Raw genomic sequence first — 14,400 nt, forward strand, 5'->3', positions numbered from 1 at the left:
GTAGAATGCCAGCTTCTGATGATTTAATATTTAATACTTATTCTGAGGCTCCTTTGTCATACTAAAACGATTTTTTTGAATAGAAACCTTTAGCAGTTATTCATTTTTATTAAACCCACATTTTTATTGATTTGGTGTAATATTCTAAAAATATGGCGTTAACAATGGAAAATAATCATAAATAATAACAATAAAGGCTTGAAAACATCAACCTGTTTTTACTTAATCTACCATATTTAACGTGTTTCACTAGGTGAATTGAGGTACAGAAATATAGATATTTCAATAATATTTTAATTTATTAGAATTTTTGTGTTTTTCTTTGTTACATTTACATATAAGTATCCTCATGTTTTTTAATGTAAGAGTTCACTTTAGTTTTATTTGAACATACTGTAATTCAACAGAACATCAAAAGACCCTGGCAGGATTATAATGAGATTAGATTAATCTGGCAATTTGTTTTTTTGCAGCGCAGGTTTGTGCTGCCATCATGTGTTAAAACGATGTGATTACATGACGGGAAGATAAATCTGCAGTTTGTTTCCAATTTATACAGAACTGCATGTTTTACAAAAAAGAACACATACTCACGTAAATAGAGTACAGTCCAAAACACTAAATGTACTTTAATTGAGATTTTATTGACAAATCAGCACAAAGTATAGTGCATAATTGTGCAGTGACGAGGTGTGTCTTTTCCTTGCACACTTCAGTGTGCACTGGTATTTGTGGTTGTAAGGCAACATACTCAAAGATTTAAGAAGTGTGAATACTTTATCGAGATGCTGTAAAATTAAGCATACTATTTAGCAACTATAATTATGCTATTTCCTCATCAGAGACAGCTGTCTTAAATATATATGCTGTATATCAAGGCAGAAAAATGTGGCAGCTTTTAAAGCAGGGGTATCCAAAGTGCAACTTGGGGGCATTGGGCCCCCCTGAATTATTTTGTGCAGTCCTCAAGCACAATTCATCAGATCTAGCACCTTCTTGCTGCAAAACAACTGCATCACTCTGCAGTCGTCAACATGTAATACTTTGTAATACAGCTATAAAGCCTTTCTAATAAATCTTCTTTTCTGACACTACTATGTAAAATATAATATAACATCTATATACCATGTCCAATATATTATTATGTTAGCATTATAGCATTAGTAAGAATTTAATACATTTTAAAAACAGTGTAGTGAATGAAATTTTTAAATGGAAACATTAGGTATTCTATTTTTGCTTTTCCCTGACAAAGATAGAATATAAAGATAATATATTTTTGGTTAAAACGTGTTTTTTCTTAGTTACACACAGTGGGTAGAATAACCAGAACCCTTACGTACTTATGTAAGAGACTACTATGTAGGTTGTAGGATATCACATGTAACATATTATTTTGTTAATATACTTGCAAGACATTGGTAAAATTTGACTGCATTTTTTAAAATAATGAAGTAAATAACATTTTAACAAGGGAAAGAATAGGTACTGTACTTTTGCTTCTCTCTGACAAAGATAGAATCTAAAGACAGAATATAAAGTTAATATAAAGTTATCAATAGCTTCTTTAGGAAATATAAAATAATATTTTACAGCCAAGCTCGTTGCATTTTTGGTTAAAACCTGTTTTTTTTCTTCATAATTTACACACAGAGGATAGCGCCAGAAATTTGACACTTCATAATAATATTACGCAAATAAAAATAAAAAGTAGGATGTAGTAAAACTACTGCTAAAAATATATATATATTTTAACTGGTAAAGTAAATGTAGCTAATTACTGCCGAACAATAAATTGATAAAATATTCAAGTTTTACCGACTTGAACTGAATTGCTGAAATAACTTGTACACTGATATTGTAATTTATTTAGAAGCACATGTAGTTGACAAAATCACCAACGGAAGATGTAACCCTACAAACTATGAATTTCCTTCGCCCACAGCACCTCCTAGCGGTTTAATTTAAACTAACAGCCCGCTCTAACTGGGCGGAGCGTTTTTTTCCTCTAGCCCCTCCCTCCCATAGTGAGGCCCCTGACGTAGGCGTTAGAGGGTAGCAACAGTTGCCTTGAGACCCCGCCGCGCTATAGTGACTGTAGCCGTGGAGACAGTTACTTACCAACGGGCGCAACACTCAGCAACAGCAGCAGCAGCAGCATCTGGAAGTCACCGAGTGAGTTGGAGAGAGGGAAAGAGAGCAGAACTTTTCTCAAGGCAAAGGTGATTTTATGTTTATAAAATTTAGAGAATGATTTCGCTTAAAGGGAGAAAGAAATGTATGTTCTCAAACGCGTCTTCCTGAATGTAACTTTCTCCTCTTTCTGGCATCCGCCCCAAGTTGCGAACAGCTTTTCTTTCCCTTCCGTGAAACGACAACATTTCGCTTCTAATGTTCGCTCTGGAGCTGTTTCCATCTTCTACAACAGCTTGCTTTCAAAATAGATTATTTGTGACTACAAATCCGAACTAACTCATCACTTTACACTTGTTGCTACTTACGTTGTTTAGTGGAAACCGAGACGTGAACGCTCCTTCAGCTCAGCTCCAACAGGATGGATGGATGAACGTATAGAAAAGTACGGCTAATGCTAATTCCGTTCCCCGACATGAGGGCAACTTCTCCTGTGAGTTTAAACGTGGGTGGAGTTGTTCAGGTTTGCTGGGGTTTCATGGAGACAACACGGTTAAAGTTCGGCCGTTGGAGCGTCGCTTTTTTGGGCCGTTTAAACAGGTGGAAGAGTAGCTAGCTAGCGTTAGCACCGCTGCTTCTCCTGCTACAACTGTTTCCAACGTCCGCTACTTCCAAACTTATTCAATGTAACGTTCACGACGCAGTTTCTTTTTTAAAAATTAATTAAATATAAAACAGCAAACCGAGCTCTAATATGTTTTAACTTTTTTTCTAGCGACGTTAGAGTCTCATTAAATGGAGTATTTTAGTTGATTTCCATCAAATTGAAATTGACCCTAATCATAACTTTTACATAATGAGATGAAACAAAATGTATCAAAGTTAGGTTGCTGTCAGTATTTCAGGCCTAACTTTAATAACACGATGTGTTGTTACAGCTAGGTGGTGCCACTGCATGGAGATTCTTAAATATTAGTCTTATTCTAGTGTTGCGTTTAAAGTCATTTTATTAATTTACAGGCATCACCTGACGGTGTACTTAATATTACGCATTTAGGAGTTATCTTTAGACTTGCCTCTTTCACAAATTACTCTTATTAAATAAACTCTTTAGAGCAAAGTGGTTGTTAATAGGCAAGTTGTAGAGCTACACATTTCTCTTTGTTCAACTGCCAACAATTTTGTCCATTTGCAGAGCAGAAAATCCATCTGAATCTCAGTCATAACTCTAAAGAGAAACATTAAAGTTCGTCCCTTGTGAGACTTAGTTGCCCTATCATCCATTTTATAGCATCTTTTGACAACAAATTATATATTTATGTATAAATACTTCTTATCCTTTAAGGATACTATTTACAGAGGTCTCTGCATCACCGAAAGTCTCCAAATACTGTAAAAATTTACTGATTGTAGAAAAGAAGACTCTGAGCAACTAAAAACTAAGTTAAAGAAAATTCTATCATGTCTCCTTCATAAAGAAAATTATAATTATTACAGTTTAACTTTTTTTTTTTTTTTTACAAATCTGAAATTGTAAAAAAAAAAATAAATAAATAAAAAAATCCATGTGTTTCCTTAAGCGCCTTTAAAATAAATAACACTGATATTCAACATAATAGCTGTAGCTCTACATTGTAGCTCTACAGGAGCCAAAGTGAGATTCACTCTGGCAGAATCAGATGAATGGTGAAAAAAAAAAAAAAAAGGCCACAGTTATTCCCTGTTGTGCAATGCACATTGGTATTGTTGGCCGACTCTTCAAGTTGCAGCATCTAACAGTCATCCGGCAGCGTCACTGTTTTCTGTAACTCTGTGCTTATCCACACTTCAGCTGGAATTGTGTTATGACTCCAGATGACAGTTGACAAGACGCTTGAGCGATCATATTACGTTTTACACCTCAGGCGTTTTTCTTTGATCAATCACTTATAAATTCCTCAATGTTTGGGCCAGGGTGATGTCACACTGTATGTGTGAGACAGCAATCAGCATGACAAACAAAACGAGACCCTAAACAAAGATACAACTGAGGAAATTTCCTGTAATACAATCAGCTTTCTGTTGACATCTAACTCCCTGTGGTAGCACTCTGAATGATGAGCCGACGCGGCTCTCTAGATAATACAGTTCCAGAAGCTTTTTACCCTATTTCTCCTTCACCGACACTTAAAATAGCTGATTCTTCTTCGCTCTTCACTCAGTAACACCTTACACACCAAACAGTGTTGATTTCAATGCCACCTGGAGCTGGAGACTGGAGCTTTAGTTTGGATCAGGGCAGGACGATATTACATCGGCCGGCAGATTGTTGATTGTTACCAGATGATTTCTCAGTACATCTCTGTTCTTTCAACATGTTTCTAATAAACATCTTTTTTGAATATTTGCACTTACATATTGAAACACAGAAAAGGTCTTGGATGACTTGGACTACAGATCAAACATTTGGAATCAACTTCCAAGTTTCTAGTTTTGATTTCTGCCTTAAAAACCAATATGAATTTTATGCATTTTGGTATTTACAGCATAAATCAGACATTCATTGATATGTTCCATTTTCCTCAGTTCATCTTTAGGTATAAAATATCAGATCAAATCTATTTTCTTTTATGTAAAATCAATTCAGTTATTCTTTATATGATTATATAAATCAAAGTAAATGTCTTGAAATGTGAAAATATTGCATATGTTTGGGATTCGTTCAGCTACATAGTTTAACTCCTGTAAACTCTGAAGAAATTTAAAGCTTTGTTTTGAAGTGAGAAACTTTGATTAGTCAGACATTCGTCCCAGCAGCAATAGCATCAAATCATAACCGTGATATCAAAGCGATGACTCTGCTGAAACTGCGAAACCTCCACTCGCCCCACCTCCCCGTCTAAGCGTGACACTGTTATGTTTACATGGCAACTTGATACACAAAAACACAGAAGGCATGGAAAGAAAAGGGGTCAGAGAGGGCCAGGGAGTGAAATGTCCTCATCAGGTATATTTTATCTCCCTCCTTGTGGCTGCACTGCATACCTACAGTTTGCAGAGGCAGGTCTGAGAAAAGGTATGTGGAAATCACGTGATAGAACAGAGCAGAAGTGATTAAGGAGATTGTTGTTTTTAACTTTTTGTTTTAGGTCACTTGTTAGCTTTTAAAATTTGAGGAATAACCTATATAGCACAACGCTAGCTTGTAACTTAGCAATTAAGAGTTTCTACCCTGTATTCCACAAGGTATTTTGATGGATTATTGTATTCCATTATAAACTCTTAGTCATTTTGCATCTGATATGTTTAATGGATCCCTATGTGTGTTGTCAGTAAGCAGCAGAACAGCTGCAGAGATCTCCTGGGCAGTGGGTGACCTAACACAGCTTTTAGTCAATGTGTGTATGACTTTTTTTGCCTGCATTCATATGTGTATGATGTCATTGTTTGCCGATGATGCATTTAGCTATCTTGATGAAACCATTCACTTAGATTATACATAAAAAGTTGGATTTGTACGGTATCATAACCTTGAGTAAATACCACGGTTTCAGGTTAATATGATACTGACAAAAACATTAAAATCAAATGTATGATTTATTGTAAGGAACAATTATTCTAACTGGCTCATAATCTTTATGAACCAGTTATATGGATTAAAAAAAAACCATCAGAAAACATTTCCAGACAGCTGAATATTTAAAATAGCCTGAAAAAAAGTATTGGTGCCTTCTTTCATCCAGCTGAGCAGCAGTGTATAGTAACAGGTGGAGAATGATTATTAGTTTTTCTATGCTTCAAACAGCTGGAAAAGTGAAACTAAAAAAATTTAGCTGCTTTCCAAACCGTGATATAAATATATATATATATATATATATATATATATATATATATATATATATATATATATATATATATATATATATATATATATATATACATACATATATATATATATATATATATATATATATATATATATATATATATATATATATATATATATAAAGATATATATATATATATATATATATATATATATATATATATATATATATAATGTCAACTCTGGAGTCGGAATAGTATATATATATATATACTTCTTCTGGTGAGTGTTGTGTGTCAGATAGAGCTGCACTTGCTTTGGAACATGAGCTTCTTGGCTATTTTTGCTCACATCTTTGTCATATTTTAAGACCGTTTTAATGGTTTATTGGAGAACTCGAGTCGTGGCATGTCAGAAAATCACAGAGTGAAACTGAAGGGCTGAGAGGAGAATGCCTCGTGGGGGCTTGTTAAGCAGAAATTAATAGTGCCATTAATGCATTTGAAATGTTACAGGGGCATACTTTCCATAACTCACTGGTCTGTTAAGTGCAATATTATCTGTTGATAGCAAAACTGTCTCTCTTGCTTTAAGTTTGTCTGAAAAGATTTTGGAAAATGCGGGTTTTTGCTGCTAGGAAACGGAGAAACAACTCTTGTTGTTCCCTCAGAAAATGCAGTCAGTGATTCGCCCTGGTGTTACGGTAACAGGCTCAGGCTTGTTGTGAAGTGAAATGTTTTTCAGTTTGTATTCTGTCTGAGTGTATGTGTCGGCTACATACCTTGCGTTACACCTGCTTGTTTCGTGGCTACACAACTGGTAATTAAATTTCCTGCCACAAACTGAAGACAAGGCACCAAGATTTGCATTACAATGACCCACCCAGTCTCTGAGTTCAGGCAGATAGCTGCAGACCCCTATTTGCTCCCACATTTTCTTTGTTTTGTTGAGTTGGAGGCTACTTAAGAGATAGCAATTTAGTAATAAAGAAGGTCTGTTCGTGCGAACCTGCCTTAAACGTCTAAGCAGGCCGTAGATGATTCTTTTGGCTGTTAGTAAAGAATGAATCTGAGGTGGTAGATTTTCTGTTTAGTGTTTCACATTAAACCTTTTAAATCGTGAGAAACAGTTACAAAGGAAGAAACAACTTTGTTTCAGCCTAAATGTGGAGTTGATTTTACTATCTTTAGTGTCAATTTTTAACAGTTTTCTCTTCCTGCGTCTAAATGTGAGTTGTATTGTGTTCTTCTGGGAGGTATTTATTACTTTAGAATATGTTTTTTGCATGGTAATAGAGATTGTGTCATAGTTGTATCCTGTTTCTGGATCAAAAAGCAACCTCTGGCTTTTGTTTTCATTGGTCAAGAGTTGAAAGCTTCTAAATTAAAGGTAATTATGGAACAAAAATCTCTTAAATTTAGTTAAAGACTTGTTGCTGGTTCTGATGTTCACCCCCCAGCAGGACGGTGATGCTAAACATCTAGCCAGAGTTACAACTGAATGATTTGGATCAAGCACAGTAAACTCTTAGAATGGCCCAGTCAAAGTTTAGACAAATAATCGGTGGAACATATGTTCAGTTTTTCTTTAGAGGATAAAGTGGATCTACAGTGTTTAAAATTAGCTCGGTTAATTTTACCTTTGAGATCTTTGTTGAATAGCACAAAAGTCATGCAGCTTTGCAGGCAGTTAGTTTGGATGTAAGACTGTAAACCATTGAAAATCCATTAGCTTTCTGAAATGGTGTCCTAGAGTCTGTTCATGACAGTTCTTATTAAAACAGAGATGAATTGGATTATGTTTTTTAAAAGCTTATGTTTATTTAGGATTATACTTTGTTTTTATATGTAAAAAGCACATCCAGGATTAGTCATTTGATGAAATACCTCCAGCTTTTCACATGAGGGTGTGTGTAACCTGGGATAGAGTTATATAAAAAAACACACATAAAATGAAAAGATATTTTGAATGTGCTCAGTTTGCTTTTGATTCAACATTTTGTACCATTGTCATTTTGCTGGAAATTGAGCCATTGTGAAGAAAGAAATTAAGATTGTAGGGAATTTCTAGCAGCTAGGATTTACTTACAGCAAGTATTGTGGAAATAAACATGTAGGCCATGTGTATCTGAATCTGCCACAGGCTCTGTGTACATTTGATAAGCATCAAGTACGGTACTTAACTCCGAGTCTGACGGTAGATGTGAGCGCAAAGAAAAGACACTTTAATCTGTCTCAGATTCAAAGCACTGATGGCTTATTGTCAAGTACTTCCTTTAAAGGCATACTGTAACTTCAGTAGAGTGAGACTGAGCCATGCCTCTCTGCAGTTAATCCTTGCCAAGAAAGTTGACTCTTTAAGTGCAATATGATGCATATCTTAGGTTAACCAGAGAAGACAAAAGCAACAGTTTCTGTAATTTTTGTAAAATGCGTTTCCAGATTAAAAATGCTGCACAATTTGTTTTTATTCAGCCAAAAGCATTAGGGCCAGGCTAAGAATTTTTTGTTGTAATTGCTAGAATAAGGTCATAGCATTAGCTGAAAAAAAATCAATAAAAGGATGAGAAAGTAATTTTAATGAAAAGAAAACCTTGATGGATTTAAGTGTTGATGTGGCCAGCTCTTCAAGTCTAGAAACTTTTACACCCTTCTTTCCTTCACAGTTATTTGCTCAATTATTTTAAAATACTGCTACTGATGACATCTTTCCTTATTTGTAAAATCCATACCAAAGTATAAGTTAACATTTTGCTCATTTTGGTTGTAAATGATTTTTCATCTGAGAGTTACCATAAAATTACTACTTAATTTTTTTTTATATTACTATTTTATCGTGGTAATGTTCTGAATTTAATCTTGCTTTATTACGGCTTTATTCTTATTTCGATTGTCATACGACTTTATTCGCTTAACACTGATTTTCATTTTGGCAATATTATGACTTCCTACATTGCTGCTATTCTCCCATCATTTTGACTTTATTTTACAACATCTCTTAATATTTTGATTTTATTCTAATAAATCTTTTTCTTATAATATTCGGACTTTATACTTGTAATATCATGACCATTTCTTTTTTTACTCCATCATATAAATCAGACTCTTTAAAACAATTTGCTGTAATTTGTATAACTTTCTGTAACGTACACTTCTAACTTAATCTTTAATCGCTCCACTGATACTGAATGGTGCTAACTTGGCCTTGTTTACTCAGTAATAACTTCCACATCAGTGTGTTGCCAGGGCCAGCTCCAGTTTTTACTTTCTGACTGGTGTGATCAGCGATCAGGGCCAGTCAAGCGGGAAATTAGCCAGTTCCGGTCACCAGCCGATTTCTCTATATAATTCTAGTGTGTCATTATTGTAGTTTTACATCAGACAAATAAGTGTGATGGAGAGGAATGCCCACGCATTAATATAATCTGATAGCATCCCTGGTTGCCTTCATCTCTTCCCCCTCGCCCCCTCATTTTCTGTTGGTTGAATTTTCTGGTTTACGGTCAAGACTTGTGGAATTTTATTAGATCAGCCTCAGATCTTAAGATGCCAAGTTGTAAGGATGAGGGTATGGGGTAGATAAAGGTAGCAGGCAGTGGAAATTTGGAAAGGGTTAGATGAGGTATGGTGTGGGGGAGGAGGTGGTGAACATACAATCTCCATGGCAGCAGTTTGATCTTTCTCTCTCCGTGGCTGTCAGGTCTGCAGTGCACACAGTGACAGAGTGGACAGGTTGTGCTGATGACCAGAGGTGGGGAGGGGAGGAGTATTCTTGGATCAGAGGCAGTGGTCGGTTCCTCTTTTCTCTGTTAACCCCCCCAGCTCTGCCATCTGCAGACACCGAGAGCTGCTTTGATTGGATTAGCCATGAATTAATGAGACAAGCTTGAAGAGCAGCTTCTGCTGTGGAAATCTCTCATATCTTAATTTGCTCTTTGTGTGAGCATGTGTGCATCAGATTTGATTTTTCCCAAAACAAATAACTTTAAAAATATATTTAAAGCCATATATTTAAAGGTAAAACAAATGTTACGTTTTAATGAAACCTGTTGCTTTTTGATGAAGAGTAAAGCTAATGGAGACATTTGCCTTCCTCATATCTTCTTTTATAGTGTTGCTTTAGTTTCAAATGAGTTTTCACTGAGTTGAAAAAAAAAAAACCAAACAAAAAACAGTTGCTGAGTTGTTTATTGCCTCATCTGACCAGGAATCTTTGGAAAAACTTCTGCCGGACTTGTGTGTTTATTTTTTTCAATGTTGGAGGTATAAAGTTTCCATATAAGCCATCGTTCTCTTTATGACTCAAACATTGTTCCTTCTTTTGACCATTTAGTGGTTACAAAGTAACAAACTTTATCAAGCCATGGCAAAAACATTCACAGCGAGTATCAAGTCTGTACATTTCTATGTGGCTTCAGTACTAAAATAACTTTGCCCTGAGGCCCCCCTGCTGTCTGAAATTAACAGCTTACATAGTATTTATTGTTGTAAGTTTCTACTTAGCGTGAGATGGAGGAATCAGGTGGGGGGATGGCATTGTTTAGTTTGGGAAGTATTCTGTTGGTTGCGTAGCAACAGGCTCCTGGAAACGGGAGTGGACGGTGTTGCCACTAGCAACCGTTGTTGCTCTGCAAACAATGTGGGCCGGTGCAAACACGAGCCAAGACTCTGGGCTCCTGCTTTTAATTGAACATCTGTATGTGTTTTTCAGCGATTGAGCGCTGTTTCCGTTTGATCTATCAGTGACACAGCTTTAGATTTAGTCTTTGCTGTTGACATGATGAACTGTACAATTACTTAGACTTTCTGTTTGTTATAAAGTCTCTTGTTGTTTCAGTGAAGCTTGTGAAACTTGGGTATTTTTTTCAATAGAGGAACTGCTGTGATGTTGCTAAGTGCTCTTCAGGGATTTACTTGCATAAAATCAGGCTCTAAGACTTAACTTGAAAACAGACATTTTGGATGAAGTTGTCTTTGTGTTGGACTCAGAAAAGACTGGCTCTTAACAGCAGACTTTCCTGAGTATTGGTTTTTGCAGCAGTGTAATGTGCCTCATGCTGTGTTCTACCTTTGTGCCTTTCTGAGCTGCTGGTGGGGAATTTGTGTGACTTTTAACCTTATCCAGACATGAAGCAGAAGGACTTTTCTTAGGCCCCATTCTTTGTTCCTACTCTAACTTAATGATTTGGCACTCTTCAGCCAACTTATTTAAAGTTTGACTTTACAGGATGAGAACATACAGGTCAGCAGCACCCAGTTCTAGTTTGTTCTGTACCATCATGACACATTGCCACTCACTCTATAATGACATAAATTGCCCCCTGGGGTTGTGTCACTTCCTCTGGTGAAAAAGACAAGTTACAAAGAAAAATTATAGGATTGCTGCCATGTATTTATAGCTTAGCTCACATGTTGGGTCCAAAATCCCAGACTTCAGTGATATTTAAACATCGCAGGAGGCGCTAGAGTGTCCCAAGAAAACCACATTACTAAAAGTAATTGCTCTCTAGAACTGAGGAAAGTTACATTTCCAAACTGAAGGAAAATGTACTGGTTTTCATACTCTACTGTTTGCAAGATTCACCAGTAAATCAAGATGCGTCGATTAAAAATTTTTGTGACTGATTTATACACCAAGGAGATTTTTCAGTCAATTTTTAAAAGTTCATTCACTTATTCAAGTATTATTCAAAACATCACAACCAGAACATTTGGTTGCAACAATGGTTATCAACTCCCATTACTGGACATTATCGCATGTATATGTAAATTATGGAATGAGGCAGATGGAAGAAAGTGAATACGTGACCATAAGTGACACAAAGCAGTTCCACTAGATTCTATTGTTGTATCAAAACCAAAAAGCAATTATTGCATATTATTGCCTATACAAGTTGATTGTTATTTTTTCCTTGAAGATTTTCAGGCGCTGGTTGCTTTTACTCCCCACTTAGCTGATGAGGAATGAGGCAAATGGAAAAAGGTGAATTCGTGCAGTAAATCTCCTGGGGCGTGGAGTTGAACTCTAGAAAGCTGCGCTGAGGACTGTAACCTCTAAAAGAAGCATCTGCTCTACCAGCTGACCCACGCTGCGACTCCAGAGTTGACATTTTAAGTTGTCTACTTCATGTTATGCTATTGCTTTTTATTATTGGGGTGGTTAGCATTATTAACTGCTACTCTTTGTGATTTTCCTAAGGACAATGAAGAGTCATACCTTAGATGTGAAACTTACAAAAGATTGGCAACACTTAGTCATTCAGCATGTTTCATGTCTTTGCTGTTAGTTTCTGCTTTCGGCTATCTACTGATATTTCCATCCCAATGTGACTTCTTCCTAGAAGTTTCTAAATATTTTTTGAATTCTATGACACCATTTTTGAAGGCTTTATTGACTTTTTGCCTCATGAAAGAAAGGCTAACTCAGTCCGCTTCACTCAGAAATTACGTCCACACTGAAAAGTGTTATCTATGGCCTTTTTGCGCCTAGGAATTATAAGTTTACTTAACAGGAAAAAAATTGTTTGGGTTTCTTACTGATTTGACTGTATTTAATTGAATCTAATCCATGTAATATTACGCTTATCTTATCTTGAGATAATAATTTGAATGGATACATTATTATTACACAGAATCTCTTTCAATTAAGTTGGTTTTGACTAAAATTACTAAACTTTGCCTTAGACAAAACTAAACTTAATTATTCAGTAAAGAACCGATATAAAACGTGCTAGTCCTTAATTTCTATCATGATGCAATGTTAAGCTAGAGATCTGAAATTTCTGCATCTCATAGTGAACACAGTTGCTTGTGTGATTGTTTGAATGATTGATGACCATATTTTCCTGAAATGATCCACCCAAGCAGATGCTTTTTTATGTGAGCTCAGCATTTTTCTTCAGAGCTATTTGTATTTATTTCCACTTCCTCTTTGTAACCATGATTTTGTAGTTCTAAGCAGTTTTCATTTTATTTTGCAGAGCATGGTTTGGGTTCTTTTATTCATCTCACAGCTTATGAATCCTGTCGACAAACTTTGGTTTATTATTTGAAATTGAAAGTCTTATCAAGTAGTCTCTCTAAGCTGATCTAAAAAAATAACAAACACACATTTAAGCTTTACAATGTTTCACCCAGTGTATTATAAGCCTGGCGGGCCATCAGGCTTTACTCACTCCATATTTATTGTGTTTATAAAATGCATAATGGACAAAAAGTTCCTCGTCATATAACTTAAAATTGGTTCTTTGCTGTCTTGTTTATGTGGCTTAACTATGATTGAAGTAGGGCTTGTCTGAGATGGCTTACTGGAAACTGAAATAACAAAGTTATGTGAGCTGACTGACTAATAATCATAGGATGTCGAGATCAGGCTGTCTCTTGTAACTTTTCACAGATTTTTTATCCTCTGTTGAGCTGCTAACTATCCTCGTAGCCCCAGGATTTCTGCCGTACGCTACATCTTGCTCATCAGTTGAGCCCACCTCCCAGCTGTGCTGCCGTATCTCTCACCCTTATTGCTGCTCTCCTCCCCCTTTCCCTCTTTGTGGTCACACTCAAGAGTTCCTGTGGAAGAGCTTTATAAAAGAGGGATGAGGATGGGGAGTGAACACAGAGGGGCGGGGGGTTGACTCATGGTGGTCGTCATGGAGTCCTCACCATAGCAACCGACAAGCGTTTACAAAGCATTGAGGAATTTCCTCATATCAGCTGGATTATTGGAGCCCATGGAGACGTCTCTCATTTAAAACTCATGCTGAATATCGTCAGGACCTTAGCATGGGCTGAAACCCCACTGCCGTTTTCATCTTTCCCCTTGTTTTTTTTTCTTCTTGGAAAGTAGGGGACTTCTGTTTTTTTTTCTTCGCTCTCTTCCCCCTTGCAGTACCATTCTTGTGCATGCTTTACCCCAGCTCTTTCTCTCTGTGTCTTTGATTTTTAAAGAGCCTTTGTGTCACTCCATTTTTAGCTCCCCTTTGCTATGCTGCACACATTGTGACCCAGTGGAAAGCAAAGTGGTGGCAGTGGGTTCGGCCTTCAGGAAATGGCACAGTCCTGTTGGTAATTTTAGCTCCTCTGCTGTAACTTTCTCACATGATTCTGTTCTGATAGTAGATAGCGTGGAGTACTGTTGGGACCTCCTATTTTTGGCGTTGATTAAAACCAAACGATATCCATGGGTCACTGAAGGTTTGGTGACACAGCTTAACTTGGTATAGCCAAAACACTCTGCCAAGTCTTTTGAACAATGATTACTGTAATTGACTGTTTTTAGCATCTCAGTTGGTTTAAACCAATCACCTTTGTGGTTCTCCTGTTGGCCTTCCTGTTAGCAGCGAAAAGTCTCTTATGGCTGAAATCAACCACAGGCATGTCTTGACATGTCATAGGACATACATTTTCCTTTTTAAACTGCTTGTTGCATCTCTGCATTTCCCCCTTGGCTGTCAACTTACTAACCTT

General features: G+C 36.4%; 2 protein-coding genes across 6 annotated transcripts in view; one reads left to right on the plus strand and one right to left on the minus strand.

Moving 5' to 3' along the window:
* acsbg2 (acyl-CoA synthetase bubblegum family member 2) overlaps positions 1 to 2,592 on the minus strand; it is a 29,403-nt gene extending 26,811 nt beyond the window's left edge. The window contains exons 1-2 of the mRNA XM_044130570.1: positions 2,502 to 2,592; positions 2,122 to 2,161 (exon numbers count right to left, since the gene is read on the minus strand). The gene's annotated coding sequence lies outside the window, so the exon portion shown is untranslated. The remainder of the gene's footprint in view (positions 1 to 2,121; positions 2,162 to 2,501) is intronic.
* Positions 2,098 to 14,400, plus strand: part of rfx2 (regulatory factor X, 2 (influences HLA class II expression)) — a 32,211-nt gene continuing 19,908 nt past the window's right edge. For 3 of the 5 annotated variants that reach the window (XM_044130571.1, XM_044130575.1, XM_044130574.1), the window contains exon 1: positions 2,098 to 2,222. The gene's annotated coding sequence lies outside the window, so the exon portion shown is untranslated. Of the gene's footprint in view, positions 2,223 to 2,529; positions 2,627 to 5,080; positions 5,189 to 14,400 lie in introns of those variants that run through there. The other 2 variants (XM_044130573.1, XM_044130572.1) reach the window with 2 other exon arrangements.

The sequence above is a fragment of the Gambusia affinis genome, linkage group LG10 (genome assembly GCF_019740435.1).
Source record: "Gambusia affinis linkage group LG10, SWU_Gaff_1.0, whole genome shotgun sequence".
NCBI classification, from domain to species: Eukaryota; Metazoa; Chordata; class Actinopteri; order Cyprinodontiformes; family Poeciliidae; genus Gambusia; species Gambusia affinis.